Below are 11,707 nucleotides of genomic sequence, written 5' to 3'. Positions count from 1 at the left end.
TCCTGAACGCTGTCAAGCAGTAATGGTGATAGCAGGTATCCTTGTTTTGTTCTTGATTTAAATAGCAAAGTCTCTAGGGTTTTGTCATTAAATATAGGTTTAACTGTTGGTTTGAAGTAAAATTAAAGTGCAATAATTTTTTAAGATGTATGTTAAACATATGCTTTTGCAACAAGTTACTAATGTTTTATCCCACATCCATTGGTCCAATACATTCATAGATTTTCTATTGAACCTTAGCTACATTTTAAGATAATCCCAACCTGAAGTAAATTGTTCTTTTAATAAAATGTTGAATTCTATCTGGTAATATCATATCTAGAAGTTTTGAGTCTGCAATCATGAGACTGGCTGAGACTTTTCTCCTGCAGGACAGTGTGGCCAGGCATCATGAAGGGACAGAAAGGGCCTGAGCAGCTCACAGGAGCCATGTCATGTGGGCCTTACAGGCCACGGCGAGGACTTGCATTTCAATGTGAGTGGGCCAGAAAGGCTGGTTTTGAGCAGAGGAGCGGCATGAGCTGACCAAAGTTTCAAAAAAGTCACTCTGGCTGTGGTATGGAGAATTTTCTGTCCCACGCCAGCTTTTTATTCCTGTGGCTGCCTGTGGTATGTGAGTCTGTCTTCCTTGGAAGGCACACTCAGGGTGTAGTGTGAAGCCAAGTGGCCTGGGCTTAGTAACAATGGAATTGCTGAAGAGTAAATACTATCTTGTTTCTTTTCACTTTTTGCAGCTTCAAACGTCTCTTTGCTAGAGTTGAGCTGAGTCATGTATTGGTTAAGTGGAATCAGATTTACATGCTTCTGCACTGGATCCACTTCCAGCTGCCCAGCTGCAGAGGGTCCTTGGTCTGGTCTGGCATACAGCTAGGGACAGTTGCTCCCCTGCCCCTGACACCAGCCCCAGCCGAAGGAAATGACGAGAACAGCGGAAGGGAAAAATCATTTGTTAATGCTATCTCTATCAAGATGTTGTAATTCCCCAATGAGGCAGACATTTTAGAGAGGACAAGACTGAGGCCTAGATCTTTGGATTTGAACCTATGGCTATCTGACTTCAAAGCCTGTATTCTTTCCACAATGCCAGTCTCCTCTCACAGCTGACCCCTTAACTTTGGTCATTTAAATGGCATAATTATGAATTGAGACCATGTCCCACTCCCTCCCTTTACCCCTGTATAGGAACTACAGTGCAATGTTGGCCTGCTGTCCTGAAATCTGGCAAAAGCTCAAACTGAGGACAGAAAGTGAAAAGTTCTTTACAGCCTATGAGGCAGGAGCTCAGGCTCCCGGGACTGCTCTGTCTGCACAGGCTTATTTTTTAGAGACTGTGTCATGCTCTGTTGCTGAGGCTGATATGCAGTGGCACAATCATAGCTCACTGCAGTCTTAAACCCCTGGGCTCAAGCAATCCATCCACCTCAACCTCTCAAGTAGCTGGGCTACAGGTATGCACCACCACACCCAGCTATTAAAAAAAGAAAAATGTGTAGAGATGGGGGTCTTGCTATGTTGCCCAGGCTGGTCTTGAATTCCTGGCCTCAAGTGATCTTTCCACCTCATCCTCCCAAAGTGTCAGGATTACAGGCGTGAACCACCATGGCTGGCCTTGGGTACAAGTTTATTCTTACAAAATACATAATTAAACAATAGTTTGTTCCACTCTGTGAGTTGTCTTTTCACTTTCTTGATTGCATCCTTAGAAGCACAAAACTTTTAAGTTTTGGAGAAGTCCAGCTTATTTTTTTCCTACTTTTGCTGGTGCTTTTGGTTTCATGTCTATGAAGTCATTGTCTAATCCAAAGTCATAAAGATGATGCATGTTTCCTTCTAAGAGTTTTATGGTTTTAGCTCTTATATTTACGTCTTTGATTCATTTTGAGTTACTTTTTACATATGGTATGATGTAGGGGTCCACCTTCCTTTTGCAGGCAGATACCCACTTGTCCCACCACCATTTGTTGAAAAGACTATTATTCCATTATATTTTCTTTGTACTCTTGTTGAAAATCAATTGACCTGAATATATTATTTCTAGACTCTGAATTCTGTTCAGTTGATCTATATGACTATCTTCACACCATGTCCCCCTCCCTCCCTTCACCCCTCTATAGGAACTACAGTGCAATGTTGGCTTTCTCTATTATTGTAGCTTTGTAGTAAGACTGTAAAACTTAGGGTGTGAGTACTCCAGTATTGTTCTTTTTTTTTCAAAATTGTTTTGGCTCTTCTGTGTACATTGATTTTCCATATAGATTTTAGAATGAGCTTGTCAAGTTACGCAAAAAAAAAAAAAAAAAAAAAAAAAAAAGACACTTGAGATTTTGATAGGGATTGTACTAAATTTTCAGATCAATCTGGGGAGTGTAAAGAACATGGCTGTGCTTTGGTCATGGATAGGCTGAGATAAACATCCAGAGTCACTCAGTGAGTTTAAAGTGCAGGCATATAACTCCACTTGTTATCTTAGCCATGTAGCCATAACATAAGAAGGCTCATCATTTGGCTCTAAGCCACTATTGTCTGTAAAAGGTATTACTGACCTGCTGACACTGTACAGGTGCGCTTCTGCCCAGAGAAGGAGAGAGAGCCAGAGCTGTCCATCTTTGCAGATGGACAGGAGGGAGCCAGGACACAGCTCGGCTCACTTGTACCCACAGAGAGAGAGAGAAAGAGTTAAGCTGCTGACCCTGAAGGGAGAGCCAGCCATGCAGCTGTGTGTGGGAGCCGCCGGGCTAAGCAGCCAAGACAAGGCGAACAGTGGGAGAGAGCTAGTGTGAGTGAGCTGCTGCTAAGAGAGTTACTGAATAAAACAAACTTTCACCTGCCTACGGCCCCCCGCAGTGTTCTTTCAGCTATCTGCTCATCCATCCACTCCCTTCGGACCTCAGCATGAGCTGGAACCTGACTCCAAACAGGACAGGGAGTAGTACCATTGTTGTGAGTTCTATCATTATGTTTTGTTTTCTTTTTTTTCTAATTTGGTCTTGGGGTCTCTTTCTTGACAGTGGCTATAAGCTAAGATAGCCACCCTCTAAGAGAGCCCTGAATGGGGGGATAATTAGGTTCAAGTGTGTCTGTCAGGTGAGACACAATGAGAAAGTGAAACCAAAGTTCGTGAAACAGAAGAAATTTATTACTCACAGGTCCCAGAGAGGTTAGGGGTGCCTATGAGGTGTTGGGAAGTCTGGAGCCAACAAGGGGTGTAGTGCAGAAGGGGGCAGGTGGGGAGGGTGAGAGAGGAGAAAGTGGGAGGAGGACTGGTGGTACTATACCTTTGTTAAGTTCCATAGGCATTAACCTTTAGGCTTTCTCTCAGGAGTTGTAGACTGATTAGTTAACAAAAACCTGCTGAATGGGGAACTTATTTTTGTGACTCTGGTGTTGACCATTAGGATTTATTGTGGCCAGCAGCTGTGAGCTGTGTTGGGTTTTGAGTCAGTAGGATGAGGAATAAGCAGGCTGTGCTGGAAACAACCACACAGGGAGGAGAAATTTTAAAAGCCAAAGGTGATGGAGTACAACTGGGTTTCAAATAACTTTCATCAGACCTAAAAGTGGATGCTGAGACGACAGGTATATTAAACAAACTTATAACAAGCACCTTAATGTTAGGCTTTTTGATTCATGAATATGTGTTTATTTAGATCTTCTTTAATTTCTTTCAGTGATGTTTTTAGTTCTCAGTATGTAAGTCTTGCACTTTTTTTTTTTTTTCTTCAACTTTTATTACAGGTTCAGGGGTACATATGCAATTTTGTTATAAATGTATATTGTGTGATGCTGAGGTTTGGAGTGAATGAATCTATCTCTGAAGGGGTGAGCATAGTACCCAATAGATAGTTTTTCAGCCCTTGTCTCCCTCCCTCCCTCTCACCTCTTGTGTTTCCCAATATCTATTGCTCTCATCTTTATGCCCATGTGTACTCGATGTGTATTCCCACTTATAAGTGAGAACATGTAGATTTGGTTTCCTGTTTCTGCAATAGTTTGCTTAGGATAATGGCCTCCACCTTCATCCCATGTTGCTACAAAGGACTTGATTTTGTTCCTTTTTATGGCTGCATAGTATTCCATGGTGTATATGTACCATATTTTCTTTACTCAATCCAGAGTTGATAGGCACCTGGGTTGAATCCATGTGTTTGCTTTTGTGAACCATGCTGCAATGAACATACAGGTACACTTATTTTTTTCGTAGAACAGCTTACTTTCTTTTGACTATATACCCAGTAATGGAATTGCTAAATCAAATGGTAGTTCAACTCTTGGTTCTTAAGAAATCTCCAAATTGTTCTCCACAGTGGCTGGACTAATTTACTTTATTAGTCTGTTTTCACACTGCTGATAAAGACATACCCGAGACTGGGTAATTTACAAAAGAAAGAGGTTTAATTGAATTCACAGTTACACATGGCTGGGGAGGCCTCACAATCATGGCAGAAGACAAGGAGGAGCAAGTCATATCTTACATGGATGGTGATAGGCAAAGAGAGCTTGTGCAGGGAAACTCCCTTATGATACCATCAGATCTCGTGAGACTTATTTGCTATCACAAGAATAGCATGGGAAAGACCCGCTCCCATAATTCAGTCATCTCCCACCGGGCCCTTCCCACAACATGTGGAAATTATGGTAACTACAAGATGAAATTTGGGTGGGGACACAGAGCCAAACCATGTCTTTTACATTCCCACTGGAAGTGTGTGTTTCCTTTTCCCCACATCCTCACTGGCATTTGTTGTTTTAGACTTTTAAACAAAGGCCATCATTATTGGTGTGAGATGGTGTCTCATTGTGGTTTTGGTTTGCATTTCTCTGATTAGTGATTATTAGTGATGTTAAGCATGTTTTTCATGTTTCTTGGCTACTTGTATGTCTTCTTTTGAGAAGTATCTGTTCATGTCCTTTGGCCACTTTTTAATGTGGTTATTTGTTCTTTGCTTGCTGAATTGCTTAAGTTCCTTATAGATTCTGGATATCAGGCCTCTCTGTTGGATGCATAGTGTGTGAATATTTTCTCCCATTCTGTAGGTTTTCTATTTATTCTGCTGATAGTTTCTCCTGCTGTGCTGAAGCTCTTTAGTTAGGTCCCACTTGTCAATTTTTGTTTTTGTTGCACTTGCTTTTGAGAACTTAGCCATAAATCTTTTGCCAAAGCCAATATCAAGAAAGGTATTTCCTAGGTTTTCTTCTAGGATTTTAATAGTTTGAGGTCTAACATTTAAGTTTTTAATCCATCTTGAGTTAATTTCTGTATATGGTAATAGGTAGGGATCCAGTTTAATTCTTCTCCATATGGTTAGCCAGTTATCTATCACAACACCATTTATTGAATAGGGAGTCTTTTCCCCATTGCTTATTTTTGTCAACATTATTGAAGATCAGATGGTTGCAGGTGTGTGCCTTTATTTCTGGGTCCTCTATTCTGTTCCATTGGTCTATGTGTCCGTTTTTGTGCCAGCACCAGGCTGTTTAGGTTATAGTAGGCTTGTAGTATAGTTTGAAGTCAGATAATGTGATGCTTCCAGCTTTGTTATTTTTGCTTAGGATTGCTTTGGCTATTCAGGCTCTTTTCTGGTTCCATATGAATTTTAGAATAGATTTTCTAAATTTGTGAAAAATGTTGGTAGTTTGACAGGAATAGCATTGAATCTGTAGATTTCTTTAAGCAGTATGGCCATTTTAATGACATTGATTCTTCCTATCCATGAGCATGAAATGTTTTTCTGTTTGTGTCATCTCTGATTTCTTTCAGTGGTGTTTTGTAATTCTCATTGTACAGCTCTTTCATCTCCTTAGTTACTGTATTTCTAGGTATTTTATTATTTTTGTTGCTATTATAAATGGGATTGTGTTCTTGATTTGGCTCTCAGCTTGAACATTATTGGTATATAGAAATGCTACTGATTTTTGTACATTGGTTTGTATCCTGAAACTTTACTAAAGTCATTTATCAGTTCCAGGAGCCTTCTGGTGGAGTCTTAAGGGTTTTCTAGGCATACAATCATATCATCAGTGAAGAGATAGTTTGACTTCTTCTTTTCCTGTTTGGATGCCTTTTATTTCTTTCTCTTGCCTGATTGCTCTGCTAGGACTTCCAGTATTAAATTAAATAGGAGTGGTGAAAGAGAGCATCCTTGTCTTGTTCCAGTTCTCAAGAGGAATGCTTCCAGCTTTTGCCCATTTAGTATGATGTTGGCTGTGGTTTTGTCATAGATGGCTCTTATTATTTTGAGGTATGTTTCTTCAATGCCTATTTTGTTCAGGGTTTTTAACATGAAGGGATGTTGAATTTTATCAAAATCATTTTCTGTGTCTATTGAGATGATCATATTGTTTTTGTTTCCAATTCTGTTTATGTGGTGAATCACATTTATTGATTGCATATGTCGAACCAAACTTGTATCCCAGGAATGAAGCCTACTTGATTGTGGTGAATTAACTTTTTGATGTGCTGCTGAATTTGTTTTGCTAGTATTTTGTTGAGGATATTTTGTGTCTATATTTATCAGGGACATTGGCCAGAAGTTTTTTTTCTTCATCATCTCTCTGTCAGGTTTTGGTATCAGAATGATGCTTGCTTCATAGGATAAGTTAGGGAGGAGTCCCTCTTCTTTGATTTTTTTGGAATAGTTTCAGTAGGAAAGGTACCAGCTCTTCTTTGTGCATCTGGTAGAGTTAGGCTGTGAATCCATCTGGTCCAGGCCTTTTTTTTTTTTTTTGGTTGGCAAGGCTTATTATTATTATTATTACTGCTTCAATTTTGGAACTCATTATTGGTCTGTTCAGGGTTTCAATTTTTTCCTGGTTCAATCTTGGGAGGTTATATGTTTCCAGGACATTATCCGTTTCATCTAGATTTTTCTAGTTGTGTACATAGAAGTGTTCATAATAATCTCTGAGGAGTTTTTCTTATTTCTGTGGGGTCAGTTGTAATGTCACCTTTGTCATTTCCAATTGTGCTTATTTGGATCTTCTCTTTTTTTCTTTGCTAATCTAGCTAGTGGTCTATCTTGTTTATTCTTTCAAAAAAAACAACTTTTGGTTTCCTTGATCTTTTGTATGGATTTTTGCATCTAAATTTCTTTCAGTTCTGCTCCGATTTTAGTTATTTATTTTCTTCTTCTAGTTTTGGTGTTGGTTTTGTCTTGTTTATCTAGTTCCTCTAGGTGTGGTGTTAGGTTGTTAATTTGAGATCTTTCCAACTTTCTGTTGTAGGCATTTGGCACTATAAACATTACTTTTAATGCTGCTTTAGGTGTATCCCAAAGATTCTACTATGTTGCATCTCTGTTTCCATTAGTTTTAAATGATTTTTTTGATTTCTGCCTTAATTTCATTCTTTACCCAAAAGTCATTCAGGAGCAAGTTGTTTAATTTCCATGTAATTGTGTAGTTTTGAGAGATCTTGGTATTGACTTCTATTTTTATTGCACTGTGGTCTGAGTGTGTGGTTGGTATGATTTCAATTTTTTTGAATTTATTGATACTTGCTTTATGGCATGTAGTCAGTTTTGGAGTATGTTCCATGTGCAGATGAGGAGAATGTATATTCTGTAATTGTTGGATGGAGTATTCTCCAGATGTCTATTAGGTCCAACTGGTCAAGTATTGAGTTTAATTCCAGAATATCTTTATTCATTTTCTGCCTCAATGATCTGTCTAATGCTGTCAGTGAGGTTTTGGGTTTCCCACTATTATTATATGGCTAAGTCTCTTCATAGGTCTATAAAAACTTGTTATGAATCTAGGTGCTCCAATGTTGTGTGTGTATATATTTATGATAGTTAAGTACTGCTGAATTGAACCCTTTATCACTATGTAATGCCCTTCTTTGTCCTTTTTTTATCATTGCTGGCTTCAAGTCTGTTTTTCTGATATAGTAATAGAAACTCCTGCTCTTTTTTGTTTTCTGTTTGCATGATAGATCTTTCTCCATTCTTTTAATTTGAGCCTATGGGTGTTGTTACATGTGAGATGGGTCTCTTAAAGACAGCAGACACTTGGGTCTTTTTCTTTTATCCAACTTGCCACTCTATGCCTTTTAACTGGGGCATTTAGTCTGTTTACATTAAAGGTTAATATAGATATGTGAAGATTTGATCCTGTTATTGTTGTTAGCTGGTTGTTATATAGCCTTGCTTGTGTAATTGCTTTATAGTGTCTGTGGACTATGTACTTAAGTGTGTTTTTGTGGTGGCAGGTATTGTTCTTTCATTTTCATGTTTAGCACTTCTTAAGGACCTCTTGTAAGACAGGTCTAGTGATAATGAATTCCCTTAGCATTTGTGTGTCTGAAAATGGTTTTATTTCTCCTTCACTTAGGAAGCTTAGTTTGGTAAGATATGAAATTCTTGGTTGGAATTTCTTTTCTTTAAGGATGCTGAAAAGAGGGTCCCAACTCTTCTGGCTTGTAAGATTTCTGCTGGAATGTCCACTGTTCACCTGAAGGGGTTCCCTTTGTAAGTGACCTATTCCTTCTCTATAGCTGTCTGTAAGATTTTTTCTGAGGTGTTGACCTTGGAGAATCTGATAACTATGTATCTCAGGGATGGTCATCTTATATAGTATCTCGCAGGGGTTCTCTAAATTTATTGAAGTTGCATGTTGACTTCTTTAGCAAGCTTAGGGAAGTTTTCATGGGCAATATCCTCAAACATGTGTTCCAAGTTGATTATTCTTTTTTCTCTTTCAGGAATGCCAATTAGTCATAAGTTTGGTCCCTTTTTATAATCCCATATTTCTCAGAGGTTTTGTTCATTTTTAAAGGTTCATTTTTTCTTTTTTTTGTCTACCTGAGTTTATTTGAAGGAGGAGTCTTTGAGCTGTGAGATTCTCTCCTCAGCTTCATCTATTCTGTTGTTAATGTTTCCAATTGTATTCTGAAATTCCTGTAGTCAATTTTTCAATTCCAGGAGTTCAGTTTGGTTCTTTCTTAAAAAGGTTATACCATCTTTCAACTCTTGTATTATTTTACTGTTCTCCTTGGATTGGGTTTCCACTTTCTCCTGTTTTTTTCTTTTTTCTTTCTTTCTTTTTTTTAGCTTCAACTTTCTCTCCTTTTTTTTTTTTTTTTTTTTTAAGCTTCCTTGCTATCTAGATTCTGAATTCTGTGTCTGTCATTTCAGCCATTTCAATCTGGTTAACAGCCACTGCTGGGGAGCTTGTGCAATTGTTTGGAGGTAAGAAAACCCTCTGGCTTTTAGAATTGCCAGAGTCCTTGTGCTAGTTCCCTCTTAACTGTGAGGGCTGGTGTTCCTTTATCTTTTGAAGTTGCTGTGATTTGGATGGGGCTTTTTATGGTCTTTCTTTCCCTTGAGGGTTTGACTGTAGTGTAAGTTGAGTATAGTTGATTGGCTTTGTTTCTGGATGCTTTTAGAGGGCCAAGGCTCTTTACAGGATTTTTATTTGTTGCTAGAACACTGCACTGGGTTTCACAGGCAATGAAAGCAGGAAGAATTTTTTGGTGGTGTAATTCAGGCTGCAATCAGTAGATGATGCTTAAGAGTAAGGGCTTGTACATCCCCATCAAGCTACCAATGACTTTCTTCACAGAATTGGAAAAAAAACTACTTTAAAGTTCATATGGAACCAAAAAAGAGCCCACATTGCCAAGACAATCCTAAGCAAAAAGAACAAAGCTGGAGACATCATGCTACCTGACTTCAAACTATACTACAAGGCTACAGTAACCAAAACAGCACGGTACTGGTACCAAAACAGACATATAGACCAATGGAACAGAACAGAGCCCTCAGAAATAATGCTGCATATCTACAACTATCTGATCTTTGACAAACCTGACAAAAACAAGAAATGGGGAAATGATTCTCTATTTAATAAATGGTGCTGGGAAAACTGGCTAGCAATATGTAGAAAGCTGAAACTGGATCCCTTCCTTACACCTTATACAAAAGTTAATTCAAGAAGGATTAAATACTTAAATGTTAGACCTAAAACCATAAAAACCCTAGAAGAAAACCTAGGCAATACCATTCAGGACATAGGCATGGGCAAGGACTTCATGTCTAAAACACCAAAAGCAATGGCAACAAAAGCCAAAATTGACAAATGGGATCTAATTAAACTAAAGAGCTTCTGCACAGCAAAAAAAAAACTACCATCAGAGTGAACAGGCAACCTACAGAATGGGAGAAAATTTTTGCAATCTACCCATCTGACAAAGGGCTAATATGCAGAATCTACAAAGAACTTATACAAGTTTACAAGAAAAAATCAACCCCATCAAAAAGTGGGTGAAGGATATGAACAGACACTTCTCAAAAGAAGACATTTATGCAGCCAACAGACACATGAAAAAATGCTCATCATCACTGGCCATCAGAGAAATGCAAATCAAAACCACAATGAGATACCATCTCACACCAGTTAGAACAGTGATCATTAAAAAGTCAGGAAACAACAGATGCTGGAGAGGATATGGAGAAACAGGAGGACTTTTACACTGTTGGTGGGGCTGTAAACTAGTTCTACCATTGTGGAAGACAGTGTAGTGATTCCTCAAGGATCTAGAACTAGAAATACCATTTGACCCAGCGATCCCATTACTGGGTATATACCTAAAGGATTATAAATCATGCTACTATAAAGACACATGCACACGTATGTTTATTGCGGCACTATTGACAATAGCAAAGACTTGGAACCAACCCAAATGTCCATCAATGATAGACTGGATTAAGAAAACATGGCACATATACACCATGGAATAATATGCAGCCATAAAAAAGGATGAGTTCATGTCCTTTGTACGGACATGGATGAAGCTAGAAACCATCATTCTGAGCAAACTATCACAAGGACAGAAAATCAAACACTGCGTGTTCTCACTCATAGGTGGGAATTGAACAATGAGAACACTTGGACCCAGGGTGGGGAACATCACACACCGGGGCCTGTCGTGGGATGGGGGGAAGAGGAGATAGCATTAGGAGAAATGCCTAATGTAAATGATGAGTTGATGGGTGCAGCACACCAACATGGCACGTGTATACACATGTAACAAACCTGCATGTTGTGTAAATGTACCCTAGAACTTAAAAGGTATAATAATAATAATAATAAAAAGAAAAACAAAAAGAGTAAGGGCTTGTAGATAGACTCTAGCTGAGCCATGTGCCTCTCAATGTATTTCAATGCATTGGCAGCAGTGCTCTGTGGTGGGGCAGACAGGGTTGGGAGAGAGATGATCCCCTCACCAAGTCCATTCCTGGGTCTTAAAGGAGCCCCCTCCAATCACTGGGTGCCGTGCCTGCCTTTCCTTAGCCTCAAAGGCGACTCTGGTGAGCGGTGCTCCTCCCTCCCTTTGAGGTGGTCCAAGCCAAAGATTAGGTCACCAGGAGACCCACAGCTCTCTGGAGGCCCACCGAGGTCCTCTGTGCTCAGCAGAGTCAGAACAGGTTGTGGGGTATATCTGTAGGTGGTCTGTTGATGCAGTAGGTCAAGGGTGGGGCATCTGTGGGCAGGGCAGTGTTGTTGTGGGTATGCAGCTCGTGTGGTGCCCATGCCTCGGGTTTTTTGCCAGCAGTCAGCTGTGGGACCTGCCTAGCTCCACCCTCAGTAGGGTCTCCTGATGAGTGTCCCAGAATTTGGCCTGACCAGCTTTTGTCCCAAGCCTTCTGCACCCAGATTGCTGGGCTGTTAGGCATTCAGGGCCATGAGGCCCCCCGGGGAGAGGCTGTGA

The sequence above is a fragment of the Pongo abelii genome, chromosome 17 (assembly GCF_028885655.2).
Source record: "Pongo abelii isolate AG06213 chromosome 17, NHGRI_mPonAbe1-v2.0_pri, whole genome shotgun sequence".
NCBI classification, from domain to species: Eukaryota; Metazoa; Chordata; class Mammalia; order Primates; family Hominidae; genus Pongo; species Pongo abelii.
Note: the sequence above shows the minus strand (reverse complement) of the source record.